This window comes from Protopterus annectens, chromosome 12.part0 (genome assembly GCF_019279795.1).
Source record: "Protopterus annectens isolate FY-2018-M chromosome 12.part0, PAN1.0, whole genome shotgun sequence".
NCBI lineage: Eukaryota > Metazoa > Chordata > Ceratodontiformes > Protopteridae > Protopterus > Protopterus annectens.
In genome coordinates this window covers 553,098,357-553,117,903 of record NC_056746.1, presented here as the reverse complement: position 1 = coordinate 553,117,903, position 19,547 = coordinate 553,098,357, and positions in this window count along the sequence as shown.

Here is a 19,547-nt window from a genome sequence, read left to right as displayed (position 1 = left end):
TGTTTGATTTGGCAGTCATGCAGGTATTTTCCATTGGTATGGGTTCTGTGATGTTAGCCACCTCTGTTTTTATGAGACCAAAGTCAGCTTTGGAGAAGTCTTACTAGGTGGCTACCTTTGTGAGGGGTGTGGTTGAGATGTGGATTTACATGGTGAATACTCTATGTTGGATCTGACCAGGTAGTGATTGACTACTGTTGTCAAGCAATGGTCCCATATGTTAGTAATCAACACAGATCAAGGATGTTGCTTCCTCTACTGTGTGTCAGAAGGAGCAGGTCCAGGGAATTGGAAGGGATGAATTCCAGGAAATGTTGGGCCAGTGTATTGGTGCTTGAGTATCTTACCCAGTTGATGGAGGTGTAGTTGAACTCTCCTAGTATGAGAGTGTTGAGTTGGACCTTGATAGATTCCAGGGTGTTGAGGAATATGGATTGAAAGTATAGGGACATGGATGTGGACCTATAGTAAGCTATGACATGGATTGCACTATTACCCAATGTCAGTAGTACCTGAAGTATCTCAGATGCATTATGCTGGGATACTTCTCTGGATGTGTGCATATCCATTATAAAATATGGAGACACCACCACCTTTGTAGCTGTGGTCCATGTTTTGGGGCTGACAGGTGTGGAATGAGTTATAGGCTGGTAGTGCAGGGGTCCTGTCTGCTGCTGTAAACCAGGTCACCATTACAGCACAAATGTCAATGTTCTCCATTTTGAGGAGTGCTTTGAGTGGCTGCATCTCGAGATGTAGATGTCTAGTGTTGAGCAGCATGAACCTCAGATTGCATATATGTATAGCTGTTACAGTGGTAATTTGATTTGGAACACCACCTAAAAAGGCACTATAGGGGTGGCAAGACACTTAGCCAGTACCTGGAAACCCAGAGGTGACAGATGCAGGCCATCTCTGGCAAGCCATTGCAGTCTGTCAATCATGTCATCCCAAGCAGACAGATACTGGATCCCATGAGAGTGACACCAGACACTTAAGCTAATTGTTGTAGTCAATCATTTTTTGTCTGTACTGCGGTATCATTATGAGTGACAGTAGTATACTGCTCATGGCTACTGTCATACCTGCCTGGCACACATACTCTAAGAGCTCCACCATGTCTCTTTTCATATAGTCCATAGAGGTGTGTCTCAGGTCATTCACACACACATGGACAATGATAGAGTGATACTTGTAGTTGTTGTGGAGTGAATGAATTGAGACACACCTCCATAGAGGTGCATCTCAGGTCATTCACACACACACATGGACAATGACAGAATGATAGTTGTAGTTGTTGTGGATTGACCTGACTGGGTGAGTTATGTGTTGGATTCTGGCACCTGATAGACAGCTGACTGTTACCTCCTCCATGTTCAACCTAGTGAGTAGGAAATCTGTGTGCCTCACTATTGATTCAAATAACCAAAGAAAACTGAATTGTTGAAGAGTTCCACGTAGAACACCAGTAAGATGTTAAAACACAGCTTTATTAACAGAATTTTAACGTTGAATATACACAGAGCGTTTTCGTCCAAGTATCCCCCAGACTTCTTCAGAAATAATGTAAAATCATCCACATTCACCGTTTTTATACAAATCGATTAATAGGTTAATAAACTAATTAAAGATATTAAAGGCATACAACTCATATAAAATATATATTATAAACTGTTTACCTAAACAAGCTGAAAATGCTAGTGAGGGAATAGTTTAAAATATAATCTAATTACATCCAAACTTAAAAATATTTAATTAATGATGATCAAATAGATGTGTTTTAAATATTTATAGAATAAAATATAAATAAATAAATAAAATATAAATATCAATAAATATAAAATATTACATAAAAATATATATTTTGTATTAACTGAAATACATGTGTCAGTACTGTAGACAAATTTAAAAATGCATTTATAGCTTGGCAGATCTACGTTTTAAGAGGGGTAAAATTGAAATAGAATCATTTAACTCTAGGGATCTATTGGCTTCCAAGGTAATCTGCCAAAAGGTTTCTCTAAACTCTAATTTAGTTTCCCAGGGACCTCCTCTTATTTCTTTTGGAACCATTTTAATAACAGAAAAAAAGAACTGAACATTATTACATTCTAGTGTATGTCTGTACAGGGCATTAGTATTCTTTTTCTTTTTAACATCATTTAAATGCTCATAAATTTTACATTTCAGATGTCACTCAGTTTCAGGTGAGAGAGTGGTGATTGCAGTGGATTTCAATGGCCATGTCGGTGAAGGAAATAGAAAGGATGAGGAAGGGATGGGTATGTATGGTGTTAAGCAAAGGAATGCAGACAGTGAGATGGTAGTGGATTTTGCAAATAGGATGAACTTGGCTGTGGTGAATACATACTATAACAAGAGGGAAGAGCATTGGATGACATACATGAGTGGAGGGAGATGCACACAGGTGGAATATATCCAATGTAGGAGGGCCAGTTTGAAGGAGATTGGCAGAGTTAGATTGGCAGAGTTAGGCAGCAGAGACTGTTAGTCTGTAAGATGATGTTGATGATTAAGAAGAGGAGGAGTGTGAGGGCAGCTCCAAGGATCAAATGGTGGGAACTGGAAAAGGGTGATTGTGAGGTGGAGTTCAGGGAAGAGTTAAGACAGGCACTGGGTGGCAGTGACAATTTACCAAATATCTGTGTAAGTACAGCAGAGCTAGTAAGGGAGACAGCTAAGCAGGTGCTTGGTGTGACATGTGGATGGAGGAAGGAGTACAAGGACACCTGGTAATGGACTGAGAAAGTACAGGACAGTATACAGAGAACGAGGTTGGGGATGAATGAGTGGGATTGTTGGAGAGATGAGGAAAGTAAACAGGAGTTTAAGGAGATGAGGTGCATGGCAAAGAGAGAGAGATGGCAAAGGCTAAGGATGAGACATATGACAACTTGTATGACAGTTTGGACACTAAGGAGGGATGAAAGGAATTGTACCAGTTGGCTAAATAGAGGGACTAAGCTAGGAAAGATGTGCAGCAGATAAAGGTGATAAAGGATAATGAGGGAAATGTACTCACATGTGAGGAGAGTGTGTTTAGCTGATGGACAGAGTACTTTGAGAGGCTGATGAATGAAGATAATTAGAGAAAGATAGTTGGATGATGTGGGTATGGTGAATCAGGAAGTGGAATGGCTTACCAAGGAGGAAGTAAGGATAGCTATGAAGAGGATGAATACTGGATAGCCTGTTGGTCCACATGACATACCTGTGATAGCATGGATGTGTATAGGGAAATGACAGTGGTGTTTTTCACCATATTGTTTAATGATATCTTGGAAAGTGAGAGGTTGCATGTGGAGTGGAGAGAAAGTGTTTGTGTACCATTTTAAGAATAAGGTTGATGTGCAGAGCTGTAGTAGCTACAGAGGGATAACATTAATCAGTCACAGCATGAAGTCATGGAAAAGAGTAGTGGAAGCTAGGTTAAGCATGGCGGTGATGAGTAGTGATCAGCAGTATGTTGTCATGCCAGGTAAGAGCACTACAGATGCGATGTTTGCTCTGACAGTGTTGATGAAGTAGTACAGAGGAGGTCAGCAGTTGCTTTGTGTCTTTCTGGATGTAGAGAAAGCATATGACAGGGTGTGGTATTGTATGAAGAAGTCATGCGTGGCAGAGATATATGTAAGACTGGTACATGTACAAGGGTGATGTGACATGGTGACGTCTGCAGCAGGAGTGACAGATGCATTTAAGGTGGAGGTGGGATGACATCACAGATCAGCTGTGAGCCCTTTCTTATTTACAATGGTGATGGACAGGTTGACAGACAAGATAATTCAGGAGTCCCTGTTGACTATAATATTTGCAGATGACATTGTGATCTGTACTGAGAGTAGAGTACAGATGCAGGAGACCCTGTAGAAGTGGAGATATGCTCTAGAGAGGAGAGGAATGAAGGTCAGCAGGATTAAGACAGAATATCTGTGTGTGAATGAGATGGAGAGTAATGGAATGTTGAGGATGCAGGAAGTAGAGTTGGCAAAGGTGGATGAATATAAATGATTGGAATCAACATTTTAGAGTAATGATGATTGTAGAGGACAGGTGAAGAAGAGAGTACAGGCAAGCTGGAGAGGGTGGAAAAGAGTGTCACTACTGATTTGTGACAGACGAGTACTAGTAAAAGTGAAAGGGAAGGTCTGCAACAGGGTAGTGAGACCAGCTATGTTATATGGGTTGGAGACAGTGTCATTGACAAAAAGGCAGGAGTCAGTGTTGGACGTGGCAGAGTTACAGATGTTAGGATTTGCACTGGTTGTGACAAAGGTGGACAGAATTATCAATGTGTATATGACAGGGTCAGCCCATGTTGGACGGTTTTGAGACAAAGCCAGAGAGGCAAGATTGCATCAGTTTGGACATGTGCTGCACAGGGATGCTGAGTATATTGGGAAAAGGATGGTAAGGATGATGCTGCCAGGTAAGAGGAAAAGAGGAAGGCCTCAGATAAGGTTCCTGGATGTGGTGAGAGAGGACATACAGGTGAATGGTGCGACAGAGCAGGTTGCAGAGGACAGGCAGAATTGGCAACAGATGATCCACTGTGAAACCCCTAACAGGAACAACCAGAAGAAAAAGAAGGAGATTTTGTAATGTCAGTCTTTACAGATTTGCCAATGATTTGCCAGACATAACACAACTGTATGAGTAAATGACTACAAATATGAGGCACACATATGGTCAGTGTGCATAACACTGGACAGTTTAATGGTATGCGCTGAGTATATCACATGCAGTTCAACACACACATTTGCAACAGTACTTTACTATGCAAATACTATGTATAGGTCTCTCACATTTCTGGGGCAACCAAGTATATCATAGTTGTATTCACAGGTAAGATATGGATACATACAACATTCCAGTAGCTGGCCTAGCATTGTCACAGTCAGTATTGTTCAACACACACTGCAGTAGTAGTCATATGCAACCCATTTTTTCCTGGGGTAACTCAGGGGCCTGACCTATGATCTGTGTCACTGCAGACAGACCCAGATGCTATGGCCATTGGTTCTGATCAGCAATATATCAATACGACAAGTCTTGTTGAGACATATATGTTACAGTTCCTATTTTCCATTCTTACATACTCCATACTGCAGTCTATTACATGCTTACTTGTTTGACATACCTGTTTGTTTTATTCAAGTGTAGGTGGTTATGTCCTGCTTGTTTTTTATTTTTCTTTTCACTGTTTTTCTCACTTTCTCTCTCAAGGATGTAGGGTGTACATTTGTTTTGCATAGGCAGCAGCTTGTTTTTTGTAGTAATGCTCATGAGCAGCTGATGGCCTGTGCACCAATTGGTGTCCCCCACTTGATAATTGCATGCGGGACAACTGTGTTGTTATTTTTATAGCCAATGGCATGACAACACACTCCGATCATTGAGTACATCATTTGAGCACTGGCCCTTTTCCTTGCCAGTGAGGAGGACTTCATGGATGTGTGTGAATAACACCATCACAGAGGGTATTTGGAAATACCTCTTACAACAAAAACTGTGGAGACAGGCCAACAGAATGGGGGAGAATGTTCCAGACATATGGACAGAATGTAAGTATTGCTGTTATACATTTGTATTAATGCTTGTCTAACATGGTTTGTGTTGACATGGAGTTCCTGGGCGATTTTAACTCTGACAATGTTATGTGTCTGACATAACTCTCACCTATAGGGCTATCCACAGAATGTCCAGAATTTGGACTCCTATGTTTAGAGTGTTCCTCAGACATTTTTTGTCTTTTGAAAATCTGTAGCATACTCTGGGAATTGCAGTCAGTAACTGCTAACACCCATTTGTATTTCTGACCTCATATTCCTCAGAAAGGATATGTTACAACTAACCCTGTTACAACAGCAACATTCTCAGTTTATAACAGCAATATTTCAAATATGCCCCTATTTTTGGGCCTTTGTCCCACAATTATGTCAGGCTTTCTACAGATGTCTTGCAGTAAGAGGTTGATATGTATGGTATACGATTATTTAGTGCCTACATTCCTGACATTATCCCAGTGATGTATCAGACTGCCAGACATGTTATGCGGAAGAAGTCTTATATATGAGGGGAAAGCCTGGGCATTCCGTGGGACTCTGTACAGCTGAGAGGTTTGTGTATTTCTGGCAATTGTTGACAGACTGTCAGGATTGTGTAACAGTGTATTCTGACAATGTTGTTTGGCCTGTGTATGGAGGGCATGGATGTATCTGTTATGGCTCCTTTTCTATCTGCTTGTGCATGCTGCTCCTGTTTCTGATGGTCTGTTGGCTGTATATGTTTGTGGGGGCAGACTGCGACATGTCCCATACCACAGTCAGGCAGCATATTACTCTGTGAATTGGGCCAGTATATGTGGGGGTAGTGTGTGAGTGGCAAACATGTTGAGATATTTTTGTTCACACAGTCCTTATACTGTAGTTCTTTTGGCTTACTGGTATGTCACTGTGACTGTGGTTGAATTGGTTGTGGGTATGCACTTTCACACTGATGTCTGTTTTCCAGTGCTGTGACATCCCTGTAGTGCCTGATACATTTGCCAGTACATGTGTAATTCCTCCTAGCAGATTTGGGTTTGTGTTGTGTCAGTCTGACTGTAGTTTGGACAGTGCTTGGTGGCATGTTTAGCAGCTGAGTGTAGTTTCCCTAAGGTGATGTTATTTCCAGATATTTGTAGGACGTAGTGTTGCCTGGCCCCCATATGTGTTATGTATTTCTGACACATCAGTGGGCTGATGTGAGAATTTCAGTCATTAACTAGTGGGAAGTAAGTGGGTGTTGTACTTGTGCTATTTCAGTCAATATATGTTAGGACAGACATGAGGTGTTACTGCAGCAACTTTGTCAGGTTATCTACTCCAGAATTTCAGATATGTCCCTATTTCCATGGCTTTCTTCCCCCACTTTTTCAGGCCTGGCCCAGGTTCACTGCACTAAGGGGTTCTGAGCCTACTAAGGGACTGTCTGGATTGTTGCAGCATGTCCAGTTTTATTGCTCATATTTCTGGTCTGTTCCACAGATGCATTATTTTCATATCCCTGGTAAATCACTGTGAAGATCTGAGGGTTTCTGACAGTAAATGATGGCATACATTGTAGTTTCAGAACTCACATCCTTCAGAACATATAAGCTGAAACAAACCCTGTCACTCTGGCAACATTCTACATTTATAATTGCAATATTTTAAATATGTCCCTAGTTTTGGCCCATTCTCCCCCCATCTGGACAGCCTTGGGCCAGATTTCTTGCAGTAAGGGGTTGGTAGGTATGGTTCTGAGGTATGACTCCACTACATGTTATGAGTATATATATATATATATATATATATATATATATATATATATATATATATATATATATATATATATATATATTTGTTTTTCTATATCTATATAGTTTCTCTTTATATATATTTATATATGTACATGTATTTATATATATCTATATGAATATGTGTATATTGTATATGCATATCATTATTTATATGTATAGATTTGTCCATATATATGCATCTCCATACATATATACATGTGTATATCTATAAATACAAAACCTGACTGATCCTACAGAATCTTTTCCCTACTGTTGAATGAACATATGTTGGAAAAAGCATCAGTAATTCCCACAACTCAGATGACTATGGTGTAAAGGGCTCTGGGTTCAAGACCTAGCATGGTTGGTAATTTTGTTGCTCTTACTCATGCTTACACCTGCACTCATTATTTAAAAGAAAAGAGAAGAGGATGATAGGAAAGTGGTGGAAAAGGGGCAGACAGAGGAAAGGACAATATGAAAGATAGCTATGGATGTGCAGGACAGGTGTACGGAAGGCCAATAGCTGTCCATTTCTTATACAAAAACAGCTGTGCATTTGTACAGAATTTGGAGGTGAATTTGGGCACTCAAACTCCATAGGGAGGGGTGAGGACAACAGAAATATGTTGTTAAACCTGGTAAGCATAGCTGAGCATTGCTAACCATTGCTCACAGTTCATTCTTATAATATACCACCCTAATGACTTCATTTAATAAGTGTATATGATATCCATTACATGACATAACTGTATGTGCTTTCATTAGAGTAGCAAGGGGTGTAATTATACTGTATGGGACACATGTATACATGGGTGTTTTCACATGTTATATGCACTCACACATCCATTTTACACCAGCTACACTACCCTGGATGACAAAAATAAATTACCACATATTTTAATATGAACATAGCACTTTTAATACTGCTTTTCCATGTAAATTTGGATTGCCTATTGTATTACTCGAACTGTGTATGCCTGCATACAAAGCTGGAACTCTGACCACTACATTATCTTGGTTTGTGGAGTTTAGCTGTATATTTTTATTTCTTGCATATTGGATATTAATATAATATTACTATATTAAATGGAAAGTATTGAGGTTTTTGGCCATGTCATTGAGGACTGCTGTCATGACATAATGGCATACATTTCAGTTTCAGACTTGTATCCTTCTGAACATTAATGGTAATGCATAACCTGTTTTCTATCAACTTTCTATCTGTCCTCTATGCAGATGGGATGACACCGGTGCTCAGGCTGTGGTTGACTACACTGCAGAATGGATCTGATTATGAGGGGAGGGGGGCAGGTGCTGTACATGTACATGTGTACCTATGGGGACATGGGGGGTGATGTTTACAATTCACCGTCTGCAGCCAGTTGCCTATATTCATGGCATATGTGTATGTGGTGTTATTGACCACTACTACAGAACAGATATGTATGTGGCCTCTGGAATTGCAGACACAGGTCTGGAAGGCCTAGTGATTGGCCTTGCTGGATGCCTCCAGTTTACACTTATAGACAGCTTTATGGTACATCACCTGTGACCTTATTTGCTTGTGCAGAATAAGCTGACATAGCTTCCAATGAGGCACTTGTTTCTTCTTGGCCCATCCTGTGATTATTTCCACCTATGATGGTAGTTGTGTATTGTTGCTGTCCAACACAGACATTCAGCCTACCTTGAGGGGGTTGATGTTGTTCTGTCTGGTATTGCTGAGGCCATAAAGCTATGTAGGTGCCCACACAGTATTGTGGTGTGGGCCAGGACACTGCTGCTAGTTCCAACATATGGGATGCCCTTCATGTGGGCCTTGCCCCTTTTCCTTGCCTGTGCGGGGGACATTACAGAGGTGTGGGGGCTACAGCTTCACAGACAGTAGGTGGAAATACCTCCTAGGACAGGACATGTGGAGACAGCCCAACAACATGGGGGACAAAGCTCTAGAATTGGGTACAGATTGTATGTCATTAGTGCTGTTATACACATGGAGGGTTGCTAGATTGACAGGGTTCATCTGAGCATGCATTTACTGGGTGATTTGACATCTGACGGTGATATGCCTCTGACATACCTCTCAACTGGCATGTTGTCCACAGACTGGCCCGCAGTTTTTCTGTTATGTTTGGTCTGTTCCTCAAACAATGTCTGTTTATGTAGGGTTGGCAGGATAATGTGAGGATTGTAGTCAGTAACTGTTGGCTTCCATTGGTGTTCCAGACATCTTATCCTTCAGGGATGTTATGTTACAATAACACATGTAACACCAGCTACTGTTTCAGTCTGTAACACCATTATGTGTGCTATGTCCCTCTTTCCAGCCCCCTGCCCTCATACATTGTCCAGATGTCCTGCACTATGAGGTGCAGAAGTGTGGTATATCATTAATTGCCAACTGCACTCCAGATATCATGTCAATGACCTGGCAGACTCCTGGCCATGGTATGCAGCGATGGCCAGGATTATGGTTCCACACCCCGTTAATTCTTTGGAAGTCTATTTATGACAGTTATGTATATCTGGCCATTGCGAACAGACTGCCAAGATTGTGTAGCAGTGTTGTGTGTAGATGTTTGTTTTGCTAGGTAAGGGAGAGTAGCAGATGTGAGTACCATACATCCTTTACCTATCTGACTCTGCATGCTGCTACAGCTGCTGGTGGTCTATCAGGTCTGTATGCTTGTAGGGGCTGACTGTCCAATGTCCTGTACCACCTCAGGATTCCCAGTGCACGGTGAATTGGCCAGTATATGTCAGTGTAGTGTGTGACTGGCAGTCAGGATATTTTTGTTCAGACAGTTCTACTCTAGAGTTCATTTTGGGTACTGGTATGTTGCTGTGACTGTGGTACACATGTTTTTTGGGTGGACATTTTTACACCACTTTCTGCTTTTCACTACAGTTCCATCCCTGTAGTGCATGCTATATTTCAGTATACATGGGTAATTGCCCAGAGGTGCTGGGTGACATTTTTGGCAGCTGTCAGGGGATTTCCATTCTGTTACATTACTGCAGTTATACCTCTACACTGTCCAGAGGCCTAGACACTGTTCAGATGCGTAGCTCATATGTCTGGTCTGTTCCCCAGACAGTTGTTGTCCTTGGCTATTCAGTAGGATTCTCTGGGGAATGCAGTCAGTAAATGGCAACATCCATTGATGTTACTGACTTCATATCCCTCAGAAAAGATATGTTACAACAATACCGGTAACACCAGCAACTGCCTACATTTATGACAGCAATATGTCCAGTATACCCCTGTGTTTGGGCCTCTGTTCCCCAATTATTTCAGGCTTTGCCTAGATGTCATGTACTAAGAGGTTCAGAGGTATGTAGTAACATTATTTATTGCATTAATTCTTGCTAACATCCCAGTGATGTCATAACCCCCAGACATATTACAAGGAAGCAGCCATAGATATGAGTCCTGTGCCTATACGTTCTATGGGAAACTATACATTTGACAGGTCTGTGTATGCCTGCCCATTGTTAAAAGACTGTCAGGATTGTGCAGCAGTGGGCTCTTTCTATCTGACTGTGCATGCTGCTCCAGTTTCTTATTCCCTATCGCCTGTATATGCTTGTACATGCAGACTGTGACATGTTCCATAACACCTTAGGATTCCCACTACACTGACTTGGGGCAGTATATGTAGGGGTAATGTGTGAGTGGTAAATGGGATTTTGTTGCTCACACAGTCATTATTTATTATTTATTTTATTTTATATTTGTCTACCGGGAAAGTCCGACTGGATACATGTCCTTTTTGAGTGGAGGCCCAGGGAGAAACGCTCCAATTTAACAAATAATACACACAAGGAATAATATGTATACAGATAATAAAAACAGGAATCACAATGTAACAAAGTCACACAAGAGAGACAAAGTATACATTTCTAAAAAGACATTTGGGAATACCCTAGTATTATATTTTTAAGATTGTTAGTATATAATTCTGTCAGAATACAATTCTGTGAAGATATTAGAGAATGAACTAGCAGTATATTATAAAACCATTAGCAGAATATTACAATAAATAAGTAAACTGGGATGGAAGAAAAATGTCAACACTATATATAAGCATAGAAATATAGGAACAGGACATATGCTTTCTTATTGTCTATGTTAACTGTAGCTTTGTATAATGTAAGAAGAGTGAATAGAAATAGAAATGTAAGAAGAGATTTTAACTAGCGGAAGTGATTGAGGCCTAGCTACTTTATCAGTCAGGGGTAGAGCGTGGACATATCCATTTACTAACCCAATTTTTTTCGTGAAGGTTTGTGGGATGATAGAGAGGTGAGAGTGCATGGTAGGGCATTCCAGAGTTTACCTATGTAGTTAGAAAAGAGGGAATCTGTAGTGTTCAGTTTGCTTACTGGTATGTCACTGTAACTGTGGTGCAATTGTTTGGGGGTATGCACTTTCACACCAGTGTCGGTTTTCCACTAGTGTTACATCCCTGTACTGTCTGTTATATTTGCTAATGCATGTGCACAGCCCCAGAGCTGGACTTGGGTAGTGTTAGGTCAGTCTGACTGTAGTTTGGACATTGCTCAGTAGCTCAGTGTAGTTTCAATTATGCTGTCTTATGTCCACATATTCACAGGATGGTCAGTCTTCTGGCCAATATAATTGGTCTGGTCCCCATATCTATTATGTATTCCTGACACAGAAGATGTGGGGATTGAGGTCACTATCTAATGAGAAGCAATTGAGTCCTGGAATTGTGATATTTCAGTCAATATATGTCAGAACATACAGTGTTACTACATCAACTTTCTCAGCGTATCTACCCACGTATTTTGGATATGTCCCTATTTTCAGACCTTTGTCTCGCCACTTTGTCAGGCTTGGCCCAGATTCATTGCACTAAGGGGTTCTGAGCATACCTCTCCATTGCCAGGATTTTCACAGAATGTCCGGATGTTTGGCCCATACATTTGTTCAGTTCCTCAGTTTATTTGTTTGTGTCTGGTAAATCATGGTGATGATCCAAGGATTTATGTCAGTAAATAATGACATAACACTTCAGTTTACATCTTCATATTCTTCAGTAATTGTCTGCTGAAATGCACCCTGTTGCTGTAGCAAATGTCTTCATTTGTAACAACAATATTTGAAATATTTCCCTATATATGGCCTACCCCCCCTTAAACAGCCTTTGTACAGGTTTCTTGCACTAACAGGTTGAGAGAGATGGTTGTGAGGTATAACTGCACTGCATGTTATATATGTATATATATATATATATATATATATATATATATATATATATATATATATATATATATGTATATATATATGTATATATATATATATATATATATATATATATATATATATATATGGATCTACTTCCCAATGCCAAAATTTCAGAATGCCGACAACCATATGGCCAACACCATATGAACGACATCCAAAATCTCGATATTGTAAGTAGACTATGTAAAAGGAAAATACAATTTCCTTTCAACTGCTCCACCCCCCACATTCCCCCGTAACTTTAATATACCAACTCCAAGATCGCACTACAGTGCAGGAATGGAAATCTTTCCATTCCACACTATACTGAGATGTTGGTTCCGCATTGTCAGCATTCCAAATATATATATATATATATATATATATATATATATATATATATATATATACACATTCACTGTTAAACTCTTTGCCTAGAGGGTTGGTTTCTCTGTATTTATAAAGGTTAGTCACATATCTTTGAATTTATTACTGCTCAATATCTGAGTTGTTTGGCTTCTGCTACATACCTACAATCAACTGCATTACTAGCTGAGTTAAGGACAAACTTGCAGTGTTAAAGAATGCACTGAATTTCATTTTTCTGTCTATTTAATTGTTTCATTAAATATTGTGTCTGTGTATCTCTGTAGTTATTTATTTTTCTATTTAATTGTTTCATAGAATACTGTGGTCACTATTCCTCCTGGATCTTTCTGTTTCACTCAACCGAGCACAATGAGATCATATTTTGACTTCAGATGCTCCTACCAGTCCCATCTGTTCAGCTCTATCCCAGCTCTATTCCAGTCTAGTGTCACTAGCTCACTCTACCTAATACAGGGAGGACATTTGTAAAGGTCAAGCCACTTAGGTCCTTAATTTTGAATTATCTTCTTTCTCCCTTTCCACTTTCAAAAAAAAAATTCTAAGCTTGTTTCCTGCCTTTCCTGTAACTAGTCTAGTCCAGATACAGTTCTGCTGTAACCAGGACTGTTTGTAAGCTTCTGAGCCCCCAGAGCCTTTCTGTGTTGGAGGGAAGCCTTCTAGCTCATCAGTGGGAGTGGGTAAGCACTAGGTAGCCTATGTACCACAAGAGTGTCTTCTGGCCCAGAAGTTATAGTTTATTGTTCGTTTGGCAGTTTTTCCATCTCTTTCAACTTTCTAGTTTAAAAGCCTGCATTTGCGCTTATTTCCCACCTTTCCTGTAACTAGTCTAGTCCAGATACAGATTTGCTGAATCCAGGACTGTTTGTAACCTTCTGAGCCCCCCAAGCCTTTCTCTGTTGGAGGGAAGCCTTCTAGTTTATCAGTGGGAGTGGTAAGCACTAGGTAGCCTATCTACCACAAGAGTGGTTTTTGGCTCAGAAATTGTAGTTTATTGGCCGTTTGGCAGTTTCTCCATCTCTTTCAACTTTCTGGTTTAAAAGCCCGTGTTTGCACTTCTTTCCCATCTTTCCTGTAACTAGTCTAGTCTAGATACAGCTTTGCTATATCCAGGACTGTTTGTAAGCTTCTGAGTCCCCTAAAGCCTTTCTGTGTTGGAGGGAAGCCTTCGAGCTTATCAGTGGGAGTGGTAAGCACTAGGTAGCCTATCTACCATGAGTGGTTTCTGGCCCAGAAATTGTAGTTTTTTGGCCGTTTGGCAGTTTCTCCATCTCTTTCAACGTTCTGGTTTAAAAGCCCACGTTTGTGCTTGTTTCCCACCTTTCCTGCAACTAGTCTAGTCCAGATACTGATTTGCTGTATCCAGGACTGTTTGTAAGCTTCTGAGCCCTCCAAGCCTTTCTGTGTTGCAGGGAAGCATTCTAGCTTAGCGGTGGGAGTGATACGCACTAGGTAGCCTATCTACCACAAGATCCAGGTACAGATTCTTAGTTTTAGTACTTGAATTTGCTTATTCATGCTCAGCACTTGTTCAGAACTTGTTGTTAGCACTAAATAAGCTACAAATTATTAAAGCACTCAACCTTCCTCTTTACCTAGAGGAAAACAGTTTTTGTACTTACTTTAATCACTTGTTTATAGAAAAACAGCTCTTATACTCACTTTCCTCACTTGTCTAGAGGAAAGTAATTTTTTATTCAGGCATGTCCACAGGTCAGCTCCCAGTGTTCTCTCCTGTCTATCTGATGAATCTGGGCATCTTGGGGCAATTTAGCAATTGCCTCATGTACACAGACAACCCTCTCCTCCTACCACCCAACACCACAACCTCTGAAATATGTACTTATCTAGCCAAACTGGAGGTAAAGCTCTCTCCAAACAAGACTGAACTTGACAGTCAAGAGGAGAAGGTAAGGTAAACACTTGCACCACACCACACTCATCACATAGTCCCACTAAACCTACACCACCAAAATCCACACACAGAAACAAAAAAATTTGCGGAGGCTGTCAATAATAATCTGGACAAGCAAAAGAGACCTCCAAGGCAGAAACGCAAGTAACCTACACCACCCAGCACAACCCAAATGACACATAACCCACAGACTCAGTGTGCCACTCAACAACAGCCCATAAGGCAAAACAACGTCAGAACACACTAGTCATAGGTGACTCTATAGTCAGTCACACTGATGTCCCACTCATCAGGCTAAACAAGGAGAAGTTTACTGTCAGCTGCCTGTTGGGTGCCATGATCTGCCATATAACCCATGCACTCAGGTCACTCCACAACAAGTACAAATATGTCTCTGTCATTGTCCATCTTAGTGTGAATGACCTGAGATGTACCTCCATGGACTACATGAAAAAAGACATGGAAAAGCTCTTCGATCTTGTAGCCCAGGCAGGTATGACCCTAGCCCTGAGTAGCATCATGCCATCACCCAGAATGATACTGCAGTACAAGGACAAAATGATTGACTTCAACAATTGGCTAAACTTCTGGTGTCATTCTAAAGGGATCCATTATCTGTCTGCTGGGACAACATAGTCGACAGACCACGATACTTTGCCAGAGATGGCCTGCACCTGTCACCCCTTGGATTCCAGATACTGGCTAAGGCTCTTGCTGCCCCTATAGTGCCTTTTTTTAGGCAAGGTTCAAATGACATATTCACCACCATAACAGTAACAGGCAAGCAAAAACTGAGGGTAATGCTACTCAATGCTAGAAGTCTAAATGCACCACCTCAAGGCACTCCTTAAAATGGAGAACATCGATATCTGTGCAGTGACTGAGACCTGGTTCAGGGATGCGGAGAGCAACCCTGCATTACCACACTATAATTCATACCACACTTTTTGGCCACCTAACCTGGACTGGGACACCAAAGGCAGAGGTGTGTCCATATTCACTAAGGATATCTACACCTCCAGCCTAGTTGCTCAGCATAATGCATCTGAGGTTAACCAAATGCAACTAACTCTGGGCAAAACTGCAATCCAAATTGTAGCTTGCTACAGATCCCCCACCATGCCCCAGGGTTCCCACTCCACTTTTCTTGATATACTGGAAAATATTAGGGTTCAACCAAACACCCTAATAATGGGCGATTGCAACATGAGCGATAATGCTGGCAATCGAACTTGCTATTGTGGGGGGCTGCACCCCACACCCCCCCCACTAACTATATATTCTAACTCCACAGTTGCACTACATTGAGGAAAGGGCAAATATCCCATTCCTCAATGTAACACGATCCCACAATCACAGTTTCAATTCCCAGTATTTTCGCTCATGTGAGCGTTCGCAGTTTTGTCTTTTTGTGCATCTGGTATAGACCCATTTCAAGTACCCCACCATTTACAGGGAAAACTACTCAGGCACCAACTCATTCAAGCAATGCTTTCTGGAATTCATAAATTCCAGTGCCCTGGATCAACTTATTCACACCCCCACCAGGGGCAACAATATCCTAGACCTAGTCATTACCAACATGAATGACCGGTGTTTCACACCTGAAGTCAACTCCTCGTTGGTCAGATCCAGCCATAAGCTAATCACCCTAACTATCCACATCCTGCCCCTACCCCCCATTAAGGAAATCATGGCAAAAAACTTCTCCAAAGCCAACTTCATGTTTCTTAAGATGGAAGTGGCAAACTTCATGACACCAATGCAGATGGACAATACAGTTACGACTGCTGAATCCTATGCAGGTGCACTCTATAAGCACTTACATGAGTGCATGGATCATGCTATCCCAAAAAGAACCAAGGCACTATCCTCCAAAAAAAGGAAGCTAATCTAGTGGTCCCCTGCCATGAACAATCTCTACAACAGAAGGAAAAAAAACTGTTGCAAAAGAGAGTAAAAACCCATGAGTGGAGGAGTTCCCTGGTCAGCCTCAGTAAGAAGCTGAGATCCCTTATAAGATCCTCCAAAGCTAGCTATGAAAACAAAATTGCCACTGATTCTAGGGACAACCACAAAGCATTATATAACTATGTCAAGAATCTCAATGGCAACACCCAGATCTGCTCTGAGTTACAGCACAACGGCACAAAAATTACACAACCAACTGATATTGCCAACATCCTGGCAGATAGGTTCAGTGCTAATTTTACCCCCCCCTCTCACCCTCTAAAGGGCCCATCTCTATACAGGAAGAATGCAGAGTCCCTGTAATCACAACTACACAGGTAAAGGCTGCACTCTCTAAAGCCCAAAACACAGCATCCATGGGACCAGACAAAATCCCAGGCTGCGTCTTACACGAACTTCAGAATGAACTGGCTCCCCACCTAAGCACCATGTTCAGTTATAGTCTCACATCAGGCTTTGTGCCCACTGAATGGAGCACAGCAACAGTTATCCCACTCCACAAAGGGGGAGCCACCACTGATCCCAGGAACTATTGCCCTATTAGCCTGACGAGCTTGGTCTGTAAGGCCATGGAATATATCATCATGGAACTCATAAACAAAGACATTGGTAACCTCCAAACTCTGGACCCCACCCAGTTCGGGTTTGTAAAAGGCAGATCATGTCTCCTGGACCTGATCGACTTCTTTGAGGCAGTCACCAAAGCTGTAGATGAGGGTAAGGTGGTTCACACAGCTTATCTTGACCTCAACAAGGCTTTCAACACCATCCCCCATTCTGGAATTATTGCTAAACTCACTAAACTAAGTATAAATCCCTACATCACAAGATGGGTTGCCAGTTGGCTGACTGACAGAACCCACAATGTAAAAGCTGCAGACTCCAAATCTGACTTCAAACCAGTGACAAGTGGAGTACCACAAGGTTCAGTCCTGGGACCTCTCCTGTTTGGTATCTACTTCTCTGAAGTACAGGTTAACACAGAAGGCCTTTGGCTAACGAAGTTCGCAGATGACTGCAAACTAGGAGCCACAGTTGAGTCCCCAAATGATGTGGACATCCTACAGAAGGGCCTCACTGAGACAGATGCCTGGTGTAAGGGCCATGGCCTCAAGCTCAGTGCCAAAAAGTGCATTGTCATCCCCTTTGGTAAAAACTCTGTACTCATGAACTACCACATAGGCGGCAGTCTATTTAATGCCGAATGTGTGATAAGAGACCTTGGGACCCAGGTGGACAGTAGTCACTCCTTTGATAATCACATTGCCACAATAGTCAGGAAATCCTTCTATGTGGCACACCTCATCACAAAAGTGTTCTCATCTAGGAAAAAAGAGGTCATTGTTCCCCTCTACTTGACACTCATTAGACCCATTATAGAGTACAATGCCCTTTTTGGAATGTACCTCACAAGACATCTGCAACAGCTGGATAGGCCACAGAAGTGCCTCACAAAGAGGATTACTGGCCTCAAACAGATGCCCTACACTTACCGTCTCAAAAACCTCCAGCTTTACTCTGTAGTATATCACCTACTCTGAGGTGATCTCTGCCTAACATATAAAGCTATGTCAAACCCAGAGCTGTTGGACATGCTACACTTAAAGAAATCCCAATCCCTCTGAGCTACAAGCTCTAGGGACCTAAACCTTGTCACCACAATAAACAGGACATGCTGTAGGGAAAGATTCCTATCCCAGAGACTTCCCATACTCTGGAACAGGCTACCCATCTATGTTAAGCAAAGTTCCTCATTAGCACTCTTCAAGAAAAATCTTGATAAGTGGATAGGAAATATGAAATACAACCTGGGGATCACTTCTGTGGCTCTGCTCAACAGGGGCACAGAAAAATAACTTTCTTGGGTGGCATAAGCCAGGGAATCTTGTTGGCTAGGCTTACTTAGGCCCTTGGGCCACTATGAACCTATATATATGTATATATATATATATATATATATATATATATTTTTTTTTTTTTTTCCCTTCCTTTATACTTTTATATACATGTATCTATATTATGACTCTACTTTTTCATATATATGTTTCATCAGACACACACACACACACACACACACACACACACACACACACACACACACACACACACACACACACACACACACACACACACACACATATATATATATATATATATATATATGTATATGTGTATATGTGTATATACAACACATGAATGATTCAACAAAGCTTTCTACCTAATGTTGTATGCCACTATTGCATGATATTCTTGAAAAAGCAGCATTAATGCATTCAGCTGACATGGTGTAGTAGTACAGTCCCCTGACTATAGTGTTCAGGGTTATGCGTTCGACACTTGAGACTGCTGTTTTTTTCATTATGTTAAATCACCAAAATGCATGATATGTGTCAGAAAAATATGTATTAATGTGTGTGCTTAATGCTGACTAGAAACTAAATAAGTTAAAACGTTGTTTATTCTATTTTATATGCACTATTTTATATACAGATGAGTTTCATATGAGACTAAAAGATGTTTTTTGAAACTGCAGTGTGCTTTCTGAAACTTGCAAGATGCTCTCTAACCTAGTAATTGCTAGCACAGCAATATTCATGTTTATGCCTTTTGGAAATGTACTTGAGAAGCAGGTGATTATCTGCTAGGTCAGGAAGAAATGAATGAACAATGCTATATTC